Here is a 20,490-nt window from a genome sequence, read left to right as displayed (position 1 = left end):
CCATAGGCAAACTCACATTCCATGGAGAGTTCTCATTGTTAAAAAGATATTCGAAAATTAAGCTTACGTGCTGTAAAAGTGATACTCAATTCTGGGCTTGAATCAGAACCACAATTTTATGTTTTTTCAAGAATATCAAGCAACTTCCATTTATAGTTAATCATAAAAGAGGTTAACCTTCTCTTCAGTTGCCTATTGTCAATAAAGTATATATTTAGCCTAATCCCTGATTGCTATCAAAGGTGGTTATGTTAGAAACATAACTTGAAATGTTGACTAAGAGAGGAATGGAAACCTTCAGAGACCTTCCTTTAAGACACAAATCTGATGACTGCCAGCCATGATCAAATGTGTAAGTCCAAGTATGCACAAGGGAAAGACACCGCCGATTGTGCCCCCACCCTGATGTTACCCAAGCCCCAAACTAACTCCCGACTGTGGGGGTAACAGGTCACAACTGCTGATTTGGAGGCTACCAGCTTGCTGCAGAGATAGAAAAATAGTGTCATCTTTGAGCTATCTGTGGACATGTGTGTAATAACCGAGGAAAATAAGGAGATGAACGCTACCGAAACTCTTTCCTAAATTACACAGGTTGAGGGACAAGCCCAAGAGAAGAGAAGAATGACGTGACTAAACCCAACCAGAAGAGCATTCAATATGAGCCCACTCGTTACAGCAACAAGTGAAAAAGACACAGAGCCTGAAGATAAGGAGCTTCCATTAAGCACACAAGCCGCCCTTTTCTATTTCTTCTTCCATAAAGTTCATTGTGCTTTTATGGTATTTTAGCTTTTATGTCTGGGACCCCTGGGACCCAGGGACCTCTACCTTGGCGCAGTTAAAGGAGTATGTGTGGGCTTTTCCTCAATAAAATGGTGATTTGATAGAGAGGTTTTCTGTGAATTGAGTCTGAACAGTAGGCTTGACATCTTTATCAAGCAGAGAGAAATGCCAACTTGAAAAATACTCTACCACTGTTCATGGCTGCTATTAAAAAATAGAGTAATCCTCTCCCTTCTTTTTACTTGGAAGACAGGGACCGCTTCGCTGGGTCTGACCTGGTAACGTATAAATTCATTCAGTCCAGCTCAAGCCATGGACCTTCCTGCTCCAAGTCTCACTGTAGGCAGACATTGTGTTTATACCCTATTTACCCCTCCTTCTTCACCTAGAGTACATAATTCTCCAATGCAGGCACTCAAGTATCTGCAGAATGAAGGACTTCAGTTACGGACATCAGCACCACCTGTCTGTAAGCTTGACCCAGGGATTTTCATTGACGACTCCCCCTCCATTCCCATATTCATCAGCACCACCTGTCTGTAAGCTTGACCCAGGGATTTTCATCGACGACTCCCCCTCCATTCCCATATCATCAGCACCACCTGTCTGTAAGCTTGACCCAGGGATTTTCATCGACGACTCCCCCTCCATTCCCATATTCATCAATCACTACATTCTACGATTCTACCTCCTCAAAGGTTTTTGGATATGTTGCTTCCTCTTCCTCTTCTGACTCCCCATCCTTCCCAACCTAGGCCTCAAATGAATAGGCTCTCATTACCTACTTCTGACTCTTAACCCTCCGACCTCCATCTTTCCCAACTCCAGCCACCCTGGATACCCCGTCACCAACTGCATATATATATATATGCGTTCGTTGCACGATATATATATATATCGTGTCACTGAGTCATTTCCTTGAACAAGAACTGGCAACGCTGCATCACCTGCCCTATTAACTTCAAACTCCTCTGCCAGGTCTTAATGATCCTCCCGTCTTCCCCAAAGCTGCCCAACTTTCTTTCACACTGATCTCCAGCAAAAATACACATATCACTCAGCCACACAGGTCACCTGCATCCCTCCCTCGTGCCCTTGTCCCTGCTGTCCCTGCAGCCAGAACAACTTCTCAGTGTGCCCCACCCATCATATCTAGCCCTCCTTTCAAGGTGCAAATCAGGTTTTCCTTCTTGAATGAAACTCTTCCTGGACACTTCAATCCCCAGCCGCCTCTCCTTCCCCTCAATACCCACTCAGCCCAGAGCTGGCCCCTCCATCACAAGTTCTTAGCTGTATACTGTCATGTATGGCTCTGTACTTGCTTCTCGTGGATTGGTATTGCACCCTTCAGCAAGATTTTCATAAAGATAATTTTAGATTTACAGAGAGCTGCAAAAGCAGGAGTGTTCCTTTGTACCCTTCATCCAGCTTCCCCGTAAGTCAACATCTTACATAACCAAAGAACAATGATCAAAACTAGAAAATTAACCTTGGTCAGTACTGCTAACTAAACTATAGAATGTACTAGGATGTCAACAGTTTTTCCACTAATGTCTTCCTCTGTTTCAGGATCCAATCTCGGATTTCACCTTGCATTTAGTTGCCATGTCTCTTTCATCTCTTCCAATCTGTGGCCATTCCTCAATCCTTCCTGATCTTTAAAGAACGCTGACATTTTTGAAAAGTAGGTGTCTGATTCACTGATTGATTGAGTTATTGATTCATTCATTAAACAACTGATGTTTAGGGCCTTGTCTTGGGTGCTAGACTGACAACAAATAAAACAGTTCCTTGGGCTTCCCTGGTGGTGCAGTGGTTGGGAGTCCGCCTGCAGATGCAGGGGACGCGGGTTCGTGCCCCGGTCCGGGAAGATCCCACATGCCGCGGAGAGGCTGGGCCCGTGAGTCATGGCCGCTGGGCCTGCGCGTCCAGAGCCTGTGCTCCGCGGCGGGAGAGGCCACGGCAGTGACAGGCCCGTGTACCACAAAAAAAAAAAAAAAAAACAGTTCCTTTTTTCAATATGTTAACAGCCTAGTTAATAGAAATTCATGTGAGTGTCTAGACGTCCTTGATAGAAGTATGTGGAGAGCACACGTATGCTCCCGTTTTCAAAAGTTTGCTTCGTGGCACTTTGCTTTTACAAAAGACCTATACCAGCACCTATTTTTGCTAATGGAAAGAAATCTGAAGAGGATTTTGGCTTTTATGAAAACAGGTGAAAAGGGGAAATGGTTTTAGCACTGGTTTTGCAGCAGTCGTTACGGTGGCAGCGCACACCCCCAGCAGAAAAGTAGCACCACCAAGCTCCTTCCTGGAACTACAGTAAGCATCTCAGCATCAAGACACCACAGGCTTGAACTGTGTCTGTGAGCATCTGGGCTTTATCTCCATTTGTTTTGTGCAGCCGTTAGCAAGATGTGTCCTAAGGTCATTGCTTCTTCACTTTAAGCCATTTCGGCTTACGAAAGGTTTCACAGGAACACTCTACTTTCGGATAGCAGGGAAACCTGTACAGTGATGGGTCAAATGGCAACACTGTAAATTCTACCTGGAGAAGAAAACGTAGGGTGACAGGCAGGCAGGAAAGACCTTCTTAAGAAAAACAGCATTTTGTTTCCCTTTTTATTCCACTGCTCACTCTATAAAAATAGTGGGCATATAAAATATCTAGAGACAAATACTGTCATACAGTTAGCGGGTACACTCTGCCTCTCCATCTTCTAAACTATAATTCCTAAAATCCAACACCTCAAGGGCACACTTTTTAGGAAGATTTAATGTAGTAAACATAGACCCTTTATATAGTGACTATGTGCTTTACTAGAAAATTTGCAAACGGTTTAGGTAAAAAAGAAATCTGAGAGGCCATTTGTCTTAATCCAGTTTTCAAATCCAATTTCATAGTTTTTATTCCTTCACAGGGAATAATGAAGAGCAAATGAGAAGCATCATCAGTCAAAGATGGACTCCCTAAGTTTCTTGACTTAATTCAATTTTCCTGTACTGCTCCTACTGTATTTTGCAAACAAAGCTGTTCTTTTCTACATGTGATAGTTCAGCCCTGCAAACACCCTCAGAAATGACAAACAAACAATCGGGCACATTTTCTGCCACAAATTTCACTCTGCAATATTCTTTATCCGAAGCATTTTGAATTCCAAGCAAGCAGAGACACGTCTGTATCGCAAGACCTGCACACAATAGAGAATGTGTATTTTTAGACCCTTATTGACACTTAAATCTGTTAATATTTAACTCCTACTACTGTTCTAAAGGAGGAATAAGCAAACTCTGCTGCACACACAATGTTACATCAAGCACTTTAATTCTAACAGTAAATGCTGCCGAAAGGAATTCTACTTTCACTATTTCATATCACCCTTTCTGATTAATGTCAGTGTGTCTTTTCCATGGGAGGGTACATACAACACATGCACATATGTGCTATATCTGTGGATATCCACACAAATGCACACATATTCATGAGTGCAACATGCAAATACACTCATATGCATACAGACTGGCCCCCATGTTAGTATCCACTTATAAATAGAGCTTGTTGCAGTCCCCGACTTGCATGGGAATACACACAAACAGCATCTAATCCAGTTGATTTCCTTTCATTAACTTTTGTAGGAGATTAAGATAAAATACTACCAAAAAAAAAAAAAAAAGCCAAGTAGACACTTCATGGAGTCTGTGATTAAGAAACACAGAAGCTAGGGGCTTCCCTGGTGGCGCAATGGTTGGGAGTCCGCCTGCCGATGCAGGGGACGCGGGTTCGTGCCCCGGTCCAGGAAGATCCCACATGCCGCGGAGCGGCTGGGCCCGTGTGCCATGGCCGCTGAGCCTGCGCGTCCAGAGCCTGTGCTCTGCAACGGGAGAGGCCACAGCAGTGAGAGCCCGCGTACTGCAAAAAAAAACACAGAAGCTAATGAGACAGATGGGCTGCTGCATAAAGAGAATTTCAGCACACCAGCCCACACTTTGCAGAGATTTACTGTGCTTCACCTTTTCTGTTGCAAAGTCTTCATCATTTAGCATCTTACTTATTTGACTCTTGTCCCTCGCACAGACCCCCTCCTATTTCTGCCTAAACCTTCTGAAATGAGGATTATTAAATAAAACAAGACAACATTCTCTTTTTTAATCTGTTATTCAAGGTTTACTCAGAAGCAATATTTACTCTAAAATCATGGGGTTTCTAGCTCAACAGATAGTGGACAACTCTGTTAACAGACAGAGCTGGCTGGAAAATTTTTAGAAAAATCCCATAAACATAGAAGAATTTCCGGGCCAGAAAAACGAGGAGCTGAAAAAAAAATTCACGTATATTTTAAAATTATTCACAATAGATTTTTCCTCTATGTGACTGGTCCTCTAGGTGATCCTCAAACACACAGGCGATCACTGTCCTAAGAACTTCTCCATAAAAACGGTGCATATTTACAGAAATAACGTATGTGGAGGGCCTTACAATTCACCACACACTTTTTATGCATTCCTACACTTGATCCTCACAGCACCCCTGTTAGATATAATTATCTCTATTTTACAGATTTAGAAAAAAAAAAACCCTCAGATTTTAAGTGATTTCCCCAAGGTTACAAAGCAAATAAATTGTACAACTGAAACTCAAAACCAGAATCTGTTACCAAATCTCCTTTTTTTTTTCCCACAACATGAATTTAATTTTCCTTGAATTCATTTTGGTTCTATTTTATAATAGTAGACTATACGAACTCTGCTCCTCACCTAAAGATTTTATATGCTTCTAAATGAAACTATATATTTTTAAATTTTCCCTGTATGTATTTTTAAAATTCTCTCTTTTCTGGTTAAATTGAAATGCCCTGGTTCCTTTAGTATCTGCTTCCATTATTCCCTGGAATCTCCCTTTTGAGAGATCTGATGTCCTATTATCTGATGATCTATTTCTGTGTTGATAACTCTTCCGTCTGTGCTTTTTTAAAAAATTGTTGTTGTGCACATTGCTTAGTATTTTTCAATTTTATCCACTACAACGTCCGTGATCTTGCTCTAATATTAATCACAATGCTAACTTCCACTCTAGAAAACTTAAAGAATTCTCCATTTTTATTCAACTGCATTCGTCTACCAGGTACATTTCTTGAATCTTCCTCCCCAGTCACTGTTATTGCCAAGATCTTTGAATTAAACAGTAGGGTTGTCCTTTCTTTTTTTTTGGGGGGGGGAAGGGTTGTCCTTTCTTATCTGCAAGTGCATCCTGCCTGAGCCATTTAAAAACGGTGCTTTAACATAACAACTTCTCAGTGTAGTATATTCTGATGTCATAAATACGACACCATGATATTATCCTAGGCAGGGGGCAAAAGGAGGAGGTGGCTCTGAAAGACAGACCTAGTCATGTGCCAACACAGCCTGATAATTAGATCACTGGGAAAAGAGAGAGAAAACTCACAAAATTAGAGCCAGATGGGCTATCAGACAAGCCCCCTCTCTGGTGTGTGTAAGAGATTGCGGACAGTGGGCACCATTGAGCTTCAGGAGCCGAAGTCCACATCGTCTAACCCGCAGAGATAATCCAACTTCAGGGCATGCCATCCTCCCTTCCTGTTGCCCAGCTCTGCCTTCCCAGCTCTTTTAATTGGATTATTTTGGAATCTGCTATTTCTGTCTCACTCCTTTCCCCAAACTGTCGTATAAGTACTGCAGCTTGACTATTACACAGCTGCCAAACTTCACTCCAGAGATGGCTGTATTTCAGTGGCAAGTGAAGTGATGCTCTCTCTGTGCCACGTGAATACTAGCTGAAGAGCTTCAGCACCTGGAGGGGGTTGCCTTGGTGCAGGAAAGAAGTGTTTTGTTTTGTTTTATCATCATCACTTGAGGGGCAGGTCATTAGCTCCACCTGAACATGAAGGAGGAAACAAACCAAAAAACACTCCACACATATACACAAATGCATGGAGAGAATAGAAACGGTGGCTGGGACTTTTCATGGGTTCTTTTCTATGGGGACTTCAAAGCCTTAAAACATCAAGGATGGGGCTTCCCTGGTGGCGCAGGGGTTGAGAGTCCGCCTGCCATTGCAGGGGACGCGGGTTCGTGCCCCGGTCCGGGAAGATCCCACATGCCGCGGAGCGGCTGGGCCCGTGAGCCATGGCTGCTGAGCCTGCGCGTCCGGAGCCTGTGCTCCGCAACGGAAGAGGCCACAGCAGTGAGAGGCCCGCATACCGCAAAAAAAAAAAAAAAAAAAAAAAAATCAAGGACGTAAGATGATGATGTCTTTCAGAAGCAGAAGAAGCCTCAGAGAGTAGTCCGCTCATGTTACAGATATAAAACTTGGAGGCACAAAGTGAGTACCTTGTTCAAAGCTCTCCCCCGATCCCCAGACCCAGGGCGTTCCACTTGAACTTGGGTTCAGCCATGGACGCACTCAGAGGGTCACATCTCCACCAGTGGAACCAAACACGGCCCCAGCTTCTAAAGCATATGATATCAGTACTTCATTTCTTGTTTTGTTTGGTTATATTGATTTATTTTTGATACTCAAGAAAAATCTCTACCAGAAAAAACAGAGTGTGAAGTAGCAGGGAGAAACAACAAAGTAGAATTAGTAGTAGCAGATGCTTTAACCATGTGCCAGGCCAGGAAATGTTCTAAAAGTTGATTATGTATGTAATCTTCACAGTGACCTGTTGTCCTCACTTTCAAGAAAAGAAAAATGAAAGATACAGAAGAAAGAATACTTCCAAAGAGAAAACAGGAGGCAGAGTAAATTGCCAAGTCATAGAAATGACCTTCCCAAATTTTACTCAAAACACTTAGTGAAAATCTAAATAAGTATCAATGATATACTTCTCATTTAATCTAAAGACATAATCCTTGATACTGCTTGGCATCTAGAGGCATGCATCTTTTGTTTCTTGATAACTCAAACAGAAGAGTATACTACTCCCACGAATTTCTATATACTATTTCTAAATCTTACAGTGATAATGGTTCTTTCAATAATCAATGAACAATCAATGACTCGCTATCTGAACCCTAGTGAAATGAAAGGCACTAATGATATCTGAGGGGGTCCTGAGTTGGGGGAAAAGGGGATTAAATGATCTTCACGTTCCCTTCAACCTCTAAATACTGTAACACCAACGGCTATAATAGGTAATATTCTAGAATTTAGAAAACATACTCAAATACTTCATCTCATTTGATAAAGTCTAAGAGAAAAAAAGAGTAATTTTAAGTACCACAGAATACTGACACTTTGATATTTCTACACATCTAGTCATCACTCACACTTTGAAGAGTACAGTTTGCCAACACTGAGAGCAGCATTAGTGTATTAGGAGGGAGGAAATCTCTGCAGCATTATGCTTCCCAACATGGAAAAGAAAAAATAAATAAATAAAACAGTAGGCTTCGGTATCAACCATTTTCTCATGTGTTTTACTGTCAGATGACAAAATATTCTACCTCATTTCATGAAAGGTAAGAGAACTATGGGAATGTTTGCACACTGACACAGTAAATTATATTATTTATAAGATTTTTCAAAGAATAAAATGGTTTATACAGAAGTCTGGTAAATTATTTGAGATACTCGAATACACTCCAAAACAGTTTTGAAAAGCTATGCCTACATATAAAACACTATGTACCCTGGAGTCTTTGTCTCTACGTTTTTCATTTTGCCATGAAAAACATCATTAAAGTGTCTCAAAATAATACCTTCCCCCAAACTAGCTATGAGTTATGCAGACTACCTTCAGACTGAAGGAACTAGAGTGGAAAAGAGAAGAACATATTTATGCTAAAAGATGATTTTGGAGAAGATCTCTATTTTAAAGATTTAATGAATACCAGTAGGGTTTTCTTAACCTTGGAAATGTACATTGCAAATCCCAGTGTGTGTGTTGGGGGCTTGGGTGGAATGGGTTGGGAGTGGGATGGGCAACTAAACTAAACGAACTGGGCTTCTCAAAGAAAGGAAAAGTATTTGAGTAAAATATATGGTAGAAGTTTGAGCCCCAGAATAAAGCAGTTGACTAGGGAGCAATAATACAGAAGAAAAGGGTCCCTCAATGATAGTAAAGCCAAAGCCAAAAATGTAGCCTTTACCAAACCCATGTTGAAGGTCAAAGGAGATAAAATAAATCTCTAAGCGGATTTTATGATTTAAGAGACCACTAAAAGCAACCAGGAGTGGAGGGAGGAAGGTAAGAAGAACCACAATCCCACAAACAAGCGGAGTGGAAGGGTACCAAAATACTAAAGAGGCCAAGAGGTGACAACTGGAGAGACTATTTCGATCCAGAAGTTAAATCTGTTTAAAGTTAACTAAATAAAGTTAACTGTGGTTGCCCACAGAAGGGAAAATTGATCATAGAACTAATCTCGCTCTCTAACGTGAAGGATGGTGGATAAGGTGAGAATAGGGATGTCATGAGTCAAAGTTAGAGTAAGGTCAACGTGTTCTGGTGAAGCCACCACCTCAGTTCTTCTTTTGGGTGTGGTTGAAAAAAGAAAGTACCACCCTATATACCATGAGCCATCCACTCTCTTGTCTCACATGTTTATACAGTCATAGAATAAAACCCCCATTTCACAATTTGTTAACAGACAGATTATCGATAGCAAGCTTTATTTCTATCACCTAAATTGAGATATCAGGGGCTGCATGATTTTTATGGGCTCCGACAATCGTGCATCCAAGACAAGTTTCACACTTGTCTTCTCTCGGCACCTTCCTCACGTCCCAGTCTGGTCCTGCCTTCTGTGACCACAACCTCACTGCTAGCCCCTCTCCTCTAGTTCTTTCTGCCTGCACCTTCCGGATCAACAGGTCTTTTTCTCCACTGGTTTCTCCACTCTCTCATTTCAGACGCACTCTAGACCTCCTTTTAGAATGGTCCAGATCATCTCCCCTGTTCACCCAAACCAGGTTCTGATGCTGCTGACGGTATCTGCCTGAGAAATGAAAGCTCCGTCAGGGCAGGCCCTTGTCCACCTTGTCCCATCCCGTACCTCCAGTGTTTAGAACTGTGTGAGTACATCGTAGCCCCCAAAGACGTATTTTCTGAATGAATAAATGAGGGATGAATGACTAAATGAGATCAGAATTTACAGACATCAGCTCGGTTTCTTCCAATTCAAAATCTGTGCTCTCACTCTGTCCTGGCAAAGCCTGAAGGCACCCCAAAGGTCCTATGGGACTCTCTGAATTGAGTTCTCAAGAATGATTTGGCCTGGTCTTGCAGAGAACTTTCCCACATGATTGCAACAATGGTCTGGTTATGGAGACAACCCAAAAGTTCTGTGAAATGTGGTTAAATATTCCCCACTCTTCTGCCTCCCTAAAGAAATTTCATCCTGGTAAGCCCCTACTAATCAACGTGTCTACATTTCTGCACACCGGCATGCACAGCTAGAGAATCCTTTCTTCCTCTCTGTTTGAGTCCCTATTGATTCTGTAGTTGGGGAGGAATCAAAGTGCTATCCAAATACCAAACATCCCATATGGCGCTGTTATCACCGCCCTTACTATGGAGACGCTCGGCCTTTCTACCTCAGCTCGCAGGAGACTGGCAGAACACGACGCACTCTTTTGCTAACCTATATTTGCTGACACATTCATTGTCCTCTCTCCCTTTGTGAACTTATTAATCTTGTTGAAATAACATATGTACGTGCATAAACACAAGTTTCATTTTCTTATGCGTCCTCGTAATCATTACGAGGAGAATAATTTATGGTCCACTAAAGAGGAATTCTTAAGCTAAACTGTCTTAATTGGGAATTCAGATGTTCCTTTTTTACTGAAAAGTACAGAGCTGTTCAAATTAGACTGGAAATTTGGGCCAAAACAAATGTACATACACAAGACTTGCAGAGTCTCCGGTGAAAAGCATTAGCTGAAGCCAGACAAGTCGCCGTGGGTTTGTCTCCTTGATGCCAAATCACGCTCTGACTCTTTCTCCCGCTACATTGCAACCTTATGATGTGGTTCAAGGGTTGAGGGACTCGCCCTTGTGAAAGGAAGCTTATTTAGTAATGGGAGAACAAGATGAGCCTAGCAGGGCAGCTCATGTGTGGAGCTGGACCGTTAGAGATTCAGTGCAGCTCCAAGGGGCCAGGAAGCTGGCCTTATCCAAGGTCCTTGCTGTATCTCAGGAGTCAGGCAGCCGGGGGTGGGGATGAGGCTCTGTTCTCACATAAGGGCTGCTCCAAGGGACCCACTGGTCAGTGTCATAGACAGTTTTGACTTCATAGCTCTGTGGTGAATGGGTCTCTGACTTGCAGACTTCAGTCAGCCAGTTTCTCCAGAACTGGGATTACTCCATTAATTCTAATAAAAGCCATTCAGAAATATATTATACCTTTTTTGGATCCCAGAGGAGGATGAAACAAAGGAGGAAGAAGGGAAAAAACAGTTTTACAAGAATGGGATTGTACCATGGTTAGTGTCATACTTTGCTTTTTTTACTTTGATCGAGACCATCTTCTCATAGCATTAAATACTCTTTTGGAATAGGACTTTTAAATGATCTCACATATAGTTCCTTGTAAAAACACCCTATGAGATGGGTACTAGTATTATCTAAATTTTATAAACTTAGACTTTGAGCTGTATAGTAACTTGCCCAAGGTCATACTTCAAGAAAAGAGCAGAGCTGGAGTTTGAGCCGAGGCAGTCTGGAACCTGTCGTCTTATCGACTGTGATCCACAGCCCCTGAATCATACGGTACGACCATAATTATATTTCATCCTACTCCCAATGTTCGATGGGTATATGTGTATGTATACAGACACACCTATGTGTATATAGTGTTATACATACACACATATGTATGTGTATACATACACACACATATATACCCACACCTGTATACGTACATATATATATACACACACCTGCATACGTACATATATATATACACACACATACATGTATATTAACTTCAAATCCATGTTTAATGATGGCTGCTTTTTATTAAATACCTTTCCATTCTTATTAAATAATAAAAAATTATGTTTTCCATTGAAAAAGTATGTGATCTCATGGTTGTCTAGGACCCTTCCATGCTTCTTGGTTTAGTATTATTTCTCAAATGTTAACTATTGGTAAGTTTCAAGCATGCTACTGTCTACAGAAGAAAGGTTCTTCAAAATAGTATTATTTACAAATAAATGCCCCCTCCCTCACAACCACCACCCCCAAAAAAGGGACACATAGAGGCACCATTTCTCAGAATCAACTGGCAAAGACTCTTTTTGTTTTCAAAATTCTCAGCACTGGCAAAACTATATGCAAGTAGGTCTCTCATATACTGCGCCTCTGGAAATATAAACTGGTCTGACTTTATGGGAAAGTAATTTGGCAACAAGTAGCAAGAGTCTTAAAACTTGAAAACTCTTAAATTTAGCAATTTACTGCTAAGGAAGTATCCCAAGGAAACCATTAATAATGGCAACTAACATGAAGCCGTAAGAACATTCTTGGTAGCATAAAAGCAAAAAAAAAAAAAAAAAAAATTAGAAACATCTTAAATGTCCAACTAGAGAAGATCAATTAAATGTATTTTAGGATATGTATTCAGTGGTATGCTATACATTTGTAGATAAATAACTTGTAATGAAAAGATGTTCATTATTGCATTGCTGAGAGGAAGAAAAAGGTTAGGTGATAGCATATGTTGCACTGTTCACCACTACCATCTGATGGTAGTCTCTCTAGCTGAATTTATAAACACAATGATCAGAGTTATCCCTTTCTTATTAATGCCTTGTCATCATCCAAGTCAGTGAGCTCAAAATGAATAGAAGTTAATTTCTTTCCCACAAAAAAGCAAGGGTTCCATTTTTATAGAGTTGGAGAGAATAAACAGATGGAAGACACGTGAATCTACAGACGTATGTTTATGCTGTCCGTGCGTGTGCGTGTGTGTGTGTGAATAGGCATGTAAACATCCCCACCACTATCTTAGAGATTTTACAATCAAATGATAGTTATTTTCGGTTAAAGATTTCAGAGATATTTACCTGTACCATGTGCTTTCATCACAATGGAGAATCATAAGCAGTCAGCTCCTTCCCAGCAGATCTTTTCACACAGAGTTTGCGTGAGCAGAAGGGGAGACAGTAGAGAAACTCAATACAAAAAGCCTAGACCTGTAATTACAAAAACAATATTCCCACTGAGTTAGGCAGTTTTCTGTGGTCTTCATTCACATTAGCTGAATTCTCAGAGAAGAAAAACATATTTGCATAATCTCTCTCTCTCTTTCTCTCACACATGTACACACACACACACACACACACACACACACACACACACACACACACCACACACACACAGAGATAACACACGCGAGACAATTCAGAATACCAAAAACTCAGCATGCAGACACACAGCAGGTCCTCACCTCTGAGGACGAGAGGGCTCTGCCTGCCAGGGGGTTGCTTCCCAGCCCATCTCCTGACCTCAGGAATAACACCATCAAAATAACCCTATTCCTTCCTCTCTTTCTCTAATTGATCCCAAAACTTCTGAGAAATGAAAAACAGTTAGTTCTTCCCCAGAAAATGTCAGAAACATTACTGAATCTGATGCTTTCTAAGATTCTTTCTAGCCACAAAGGTAAGCAAGTTCGGTACATGTATTTACCATAACAGCCTGACTTTCACTTTATATTTTTTTTAATTTTATTAATTAATTTATTTATTTTGGGCTGTGTTGGGTCTTCGTTTCTGTGCGAGGGCTTTCTCCAGTTGCGGCAAGCGGGGGCCACTCTTCATCGCGGTGTGCGGGCCTCTCACTATCACGGCCTCTCTTGTTGTGGAGCACAGGCTCCAGACGTGCAGGCTCAGTAGTTGTGGCTCACGGGCCTACTTGCTCCGCGGCATGTGGGATCTTCCCAGACCAGGGCTCGAACCCGTGTCCCCTGCATTAGCAGGCAGATTCTCAACCACTGCGCCACCAGGGAAGCCCTTGACTTTCACTTTAGAAACTGTACGTGCCCCTCTGTTGATGACTCAGGTGAAGCATAGTATCACTGATACTCAAAGTCATCACGGACATTTATTGAACACTGACTATGTTCCTGGCACTGTGCGAATGCTTTACATACAATACTCCACTCCACCGCACCCTGTGAGGTAGCTAGTAATCATTATTATCTCTCTTATTGACAAGAAAACTGGGCATTTGTAGGACTAGCAGATGTTAAAGGCAGTATTTAAGCCACTATCTTTCACACAATCTATGGTCATAATTTCAGTGCTTTATCACGTCTCCAAAATTGATCTGATTATCAGCACTCTTGTACTTATTATAAAAAAGTTAAATATTAATTCAATGTCACCTTATTTCTCCCCAGAGTCAATATGTCACCTACATCTTAGCATTACTAACTCTTTTTGAATTTGATTGTCCTTTGATTTTAGTTTCCAAGCTAAACTGAAATCAACATGATCATATGTCCATCAGGAGTCAATTTATAGTTATTTCAGTAAATTTAAAATGTCGATTAATCCCAAATCCAGATGCCAAAACACTAAGGAAATACCTAAAGTCGAAGTCCTACCCAAATGGCTAAATTTCATTAGAAAGAAAGCAGATAATAAAATCAAGAGCCATATGTGAATCCTTACTTTAAAATATGGAAGTAAAGAGAGGAATTTCTATATATTATGTCCATGGAATAAAAAAAAACACTTAAACATTTTAACCTATTTACAAACTCTACCTACTATAGGTCTTAGGATGACTGCGCACAAAATAGACATGAGCGTATCAAGAAATCAACAGTTATTTATGGGTCACATATTAACTTCCCTTTTGTACCTGTGTGCGGATGCCATTATTTGTTTGCACTATTCTGGTTACGCCTCTGTGCCTCTGAGCCTGCCACTCCCTCTGATTAGCATGCCTTTCCCCTCCTTGCCAACCAGAAAATGCCTACTCATTCTTCAAGGCCAACCTCCAATCTCAATTCCTTTTGATGTCTTTCTCCGCCTCTCCTGAGGTTTTCTGGGAATCCAAGCAGAGGGGGTTCTGCCCCCTCCTGTGTTTCCCTAGCTCAGCAATGGCACCGACATCACCCTGACATTGTCCTTTCCAAGCTATGCCCCATTCCCAACCATCCAGTCACTGAGTCTGCCACCAGCACACACCCTTCCCCTTCTCTCCCGACCACCACCTCCGCTCCAGGCTGCCCTCCCATTTAGTCTCCCTGCTTCCTTCCCTGCCACCCTACAGCCCCTTCTCCTACAGCCCATTCTCAGCACCTGCCCAAAGCACTGCAGCGGCTTTCCACAGAGCTTGGATTCTGACCATGGCTCCCAGGGCCCAGTGTGATCCAGCCCTTGCATTCTTTTCCAGCCTGCATGCAGCTCTTCTGCCTTACTTTTCATTCCTGAAAAGTACCTAGCTCTTCTAGGCCTCAGACCCTTTGCACATGATCTCCTCCTTGCTGAGACGTCTCCCCGAATCACCCATCTTCTTCATCAAATGACCTTGTACTCTTTCCTCCTTCAGCTCAGTCCTCTTCTCCTCAAGGGAGCCTTTCCTGATCTCCTCGGCCAGGTCACTACCCCCTACTACATGCTTTTACAGAATCACTCTCTTCCTTGTTACACTGGTCACCTTTGTAATTTTACTTTTTTTTTTTGCTAAATTCACGATGAATGCTTGTTTCCCCCACTAATTAGTAAGTTCCAGGAAGGCAGAACTGTGTCAAATTCTTGCTCATGCTTTTATCCTCATTGTTCAACACAATGCTAGGCATGTTATAGGCACTCACTAAAAATCTGTTGAATGAATAAATGAAGAGAGGAGGGAGGGGGGGAGAAGGACATCCCTTATCATAATTTAATGAGTGTTTGTTGAATCAATCTGCTGATGGCTTTTCAACACACAGAGCACAAGGTCCGCCCTCCTTAGAACAGCAGGCCAGCCTCCTTGTGATCTGACCTCAGCCACGATGGCCCTCCTCCAGCTGCACTTGACACTCAGCCCCTCTGAATCCCTGCAGCTGCCTGACCAAGCCTGCCTGGCTCCGGCTTCTGCCCACACCCTGGTCTATTCTTTTCCCTCTGCACTTTTCTCTCTGATCATCTTTTCAAACTCAGACTCACTGTTCAAGTTTCAGAGCTAGGGGTGATTGTCTGTGAAAACCTCTCTTAAACCTTCTGGGGAGCTGAGGTCCCCTTCTCCCATTTTCCTACAATACCCTGTACCTACTCCTATTAAAGCAATTATCATATTTTCTTGTACTTGTGTCTTAGGCCAAGTTCATCTATCCCAGTACATTGCTAGGTCCCTTAAAGGCAAGTGGGGGTGGGTACTGCCTCATCCCACTCTCCCCAGAGTTTAGCATAGCAGCCTGGCACATAAATAGTCAGTAAATAAATATTTGTTGAATGAACAAAAGAAAGTTTATAGATATATGAAATATGTGTAAAGCTCCAGAGTTGCATATTTAAAATATCAATATATTATTAATATAGTATTTTTAAATTATTATTAAATGTTGTGAGGCATAATGGTTACAAATTCATCTGTAAAATGGGCATAATAACACCCACCTCACACAGTAGTTGGGAATATTAAATAATATATATGTATATATATTACCATAGGCATATAATAATATATAAGCATATATATGTAAAATATTTATATTCAAATAATATATAAGTATATATATTATCATACATATAATAATATATATAAGTATATATATTACATATATATAAGTAAAAAAATAATTTTTTTTTTTTTGGCTGCACGGCATGTGAGATCTTAGTTCCCCAACCAGGGATCAAACCCGTGCCCCCTGCAGTGGAAGCGCCGAGTCTTAACCACTGGACCGCCAGGGAAGTTTCCGTAAGTAAAATATTTAGTACAGAGTTCAGCATACTGGAAGCACTCTATAAACATTATCATTAGGGCAACCAAGGTGAATTTATAATTCATGCTTCAAATTTAAGAGTTTTATTTGCCAACATTTTTTCCTATTAAAACATTAATTAGCATTAGCATCTCTGTAAGGCCACAGAAAGGTGATCAGAGAGGTCCTCAGCAAACTAAGGATAAAGGAGAGTTTTATTCACTACAGCTGAAGGGCAAATTATTGTTTCAATAATCTGCAATGTATGTGTAAAGGCACAGACACTTCAACACGAAAGAAGCATTTCTGTCCAAAAATTATCTATAAAATCTAAACGATAGAAACAACAAATATTGTCATTCAAACGCTATAAACGTTTAGCTGAAATAATTAGAAACGCTTACTGTGAATTATTTCTTTTGCTAAAAAAACAAGATAGGGATACATATTCATCCATGTCTTTTAACTACTGGACAGACTTTATAAATATTACGTATCTGTCTAATGAATACGCCATAAAAACGTTTAACAGCCAACACATTCCACGTGTTGTCTATTAGATGCTATTCTGATTTAGAATTGCTAAAGTTTAACAGACTCTGCAAAGAGGGGGAAAGAAGCAAAATAATTCTGCAACAGGTTTTTTAGGAAAAATAATGTAAGAATGAACTGTTTACAAATGCTACCAATACACAGCTGAGCAGAATATACTGGCAATAGTTTATTCTGCAAAGCAAACGTAATTTAGTCTTATATTGCTCTTTCTGTTGCACACTTGCTGAATTTAAATAACAAATACTGAACTATTTTATATATACTGTGTGCTACTGAAATATAAAGTACTATCATTATTGCATTTTGAGATTTCTATTCTCAATTCATCTTTATCTCTGTGATAAATGACAAAACCCAAAGCAAGTTAGATTTCTAATTGGGGCTTGACCATTTTCTGAGAAGTAATAGAGTTACGAAGTGGAAATATAAAAATGCTAACTTCTTTTTTTAATTGAAGTATAATGGATTTACAATGTTGTGTTAGTTTCAGGTATACAGAAAAGTGATTCATCTATACGTATACATATATGTGTGTGTGTATACATATATACTCTTTTTCAGATTCTTTTCCATTATAGGTTATTACAAGATATTAAATATAGTTCCCTGGGCTATACAGTAGGTCCTTGTTGTTTATCTATTTTATATATAGTAGTGTGTATCTGTTAACCCCAAACTTCTAATTTGTCTAAATTTATCTAAACTCTAAATTATCTAAATTTACTTAAATGCTAAATTCTTAACTGTTTTACCAGTAGGATACTAAACTACTTTTAAACTGAATGATAATTCTATTCATTGGACACAACTATTAACCAGTTTAACATAATGCAAATCTATTGTGCTTTGCAACATAATTAAGATGAAAAGGTAGGACAAACAAATTTAGCAAAAAAAAAAAAAAAGTTTTAATTTACTTAGATAATATTTCTCTGAATTTCCTATTAATTTCATTATCATGATACTTGTGTTTGTGTCATAAAATCTGGTGAAATCTTAGAAATTTACAAGGCAAAATTCCTCTTTATTTATGCTGGTCCCTCAACAGGGAATGCCCTTCTTACCAATTCAAATGTTACTCTTCCTTTAAGATTCAGCTCAGATGTCACGTCCTCTGTGACATGCTTCCACATATACTGTTATTTGTTCTGTCATGTAATGAATGACCCATTTCCCTCTCTACACTGTGAGATCCTAAGAGTCATTACCAGGTCTCTGCATTTTTCATAACAAACTGCACATTCCTTTGCACATTAATATTCTCAGTAAAGACTGGTTCAACGTGTCAACGAACACACACATTTTGATACCCTTAAGACTATGGTGAAAATGTCACTGCTTGTGATCTAAAGTTAAAGGTTAAAGAAAAAAAATCCATTTTTAGTGAAATGAAACTCTTAGCATTTTCACTTCCAGATGCATCAGCATTGCATAAAAGATGCTAAAACTATTTTAGAAAACAGACATTCTGCACATTTTCCTCTTGGAGAATTAGTCTGAAAAATACCAAGCCACACAGAGGCCTCTGGGTGTTCTCAGGACAAACGTGCAGTTGGGTATTGATTCCACACACTCCTTCAATGGAAATCCAGAGGAAGATTCAACCTCCACCACACGGGCATGCCACACATTACTCTATGCAGTTGCTCAAGAGTAAGCTGAAGACCCCCTGGAGACGTCTGCCCTCGCCTTCCAAGACTGGCCAGCACTTTAGTGATGATGCATCTGAGCAGGAGAGAACTTTGGTACCCAGAGGAGCACCACACCAGTCCTGGCATATGTTTTCCACTTTCATTGTCATTCTTATTCCCACATGGACCAATCTCTCACATATAGCCTTTTAATTTTTCAAGATTAAGCCTCTGTGATAATTTGCCTGGCTGCATCACCTATGACATCATTATACACATGCCAAATCCCTCCTCACTCAAGGCCACGTTCTGCTCAGAAAAGAACAGTGGGCAGCAGAAGAACAAGTTTCTCCTGATAAGCTATCCAAGCTGATTGTCCACATTCGGAACTATTCATCACCATTGGGACAATAAATATGGAGTTTCCAGAAGGTCACGCCAAGCCTTATTTAATGGGCTCTCTTTTCTCCATGACCCAAGATTCTCTAGGCGTTCCGTAGGAACAGGAGTAGAGGGCTTCTGTGTCTCCTATCTCATCCCACTTCGGGGATACTGTCAGCTTCACCCTATATCCTCAGCCACCCAAAGGACCCCAAGGATTTCCCTGTCATGCCACATCTTTTAAACACTCATGTGTAATGTCAAGACACTGGAGACTATGAAAAGGGACTATAGGGACTTCCCTGGTGGTGCACTGGTTAAGAATCCACCTGCCAATGCAGGGGACACGGGTTAGAGCCCTGTTCCAGGAAGATCCCACATGCCGCAGAGCAACTAAGCCCGTGCACTACAACTACTGAACCTGCGCTTTAGAGACCGCGAGCCAAAACTTCTGAACCCGCACTCCACAACTACTGAAGCCCGCACGTGAAAAGCCCAGGCTCCACAACAAGAGAAGCTACCACAGTGAGAAGCCCGTGCACCACAACAAAGAGTAGCATTTGCTCAGCACAACTAGAGAAAGCCCGTGCACAGCAATGAAGACCCAACACAGCCAGAAAATAAATTAATTAATTAATTAAATAAAATTACTTTAAAAAAAGGGACTATGATAGGAAATAGGTAGAATATGGGAACAACAAGGGGAAATTCTGGTTTATGCTATCACATTAAAATATTTGTATTTTACAAATGTAATAATGTACAACATGATAACTATACTTGATGACTATATGATACAGATGAAAGTTATTAAGAGAGTAAATCCTAAGAGTTTTCATCACAAGGAAAAATTAATTCTTTCTTTTTCTTTTTTGTATGTATACAAGATGATGAATGTTAACTAAACATTGTGGTAATAATTTCACAATACATGTAAAGTCAAATCATTATGCTGTACACCCTAAACTTCCATAGAGCTGAATGTACCTCAATAAAGCTAGAAAAAATTTTTTAATCCAAAAAAAATTTTTGCATGATGCAAAATTTGAAATCTACAAAAGGATGCACACAACATGTATATAATCTATGACGCACAGCAATAAAATGAAAACCCATAAACGTACCATCTCATTTAAGACATTACCAATAACGATGCATATACCTATCTGCTACTTCCCTAAGCTCTCCCCCACCTCTTCTCCAGAGGTAACCACAGTCCTGAACTTTGTATCATACCGTAAAATATATCATTTAA

The 20,490-nt window shown here is 40.5% G+C and overlaps 1 protein-coding gene across 4 annotated transcripts in view; it reads right to left on the bottom strand.

Annotated features, from left to right (window-relative positions):
* ATXN1 (ataxin 1) overlaps positions 1-20,490 on the bottom strand; it is a 396,177-nt gene that overhangs the window by 231,815 nt on the left and 143,872 nt on the right. For 2 of the 4 annotated variants that reach the window (XM_082848800.1, XM_082848801.1), the window contains one exon: positions 12,818-12,946. The gene's annotated coding sequence lies outside the window, so the exon portion shown is untranslated. Of the gene's footprint in view, positions 1-7,575; positions 8,151-11,663; positions 12,947-20,490 lie in introns of those variants that run through there. The other 2 variants (XR_014326542.1, XR_014326543.1) reach the window with 2 other exon arrangements.

This window comes from Leucopleurus acutus, assembly GCF_964270905.1.
Source record: "Leucopleurus acutus genome assembly, chromosome: 10".
In the NCBI taxonomy this organism is placed as follows: domain Eukaryota; kingdom Metazoa; phylum Chordata; class Mammalia; order Artiodactyla; family Delphinidae; genus Leucopleurus; species Leucopleurus acutus.
The sequence above is the reverse complement of the archived record's forward strand: the minus strand, read 5'-3'. Positions and strand labels throughout refer to the sequence as shown.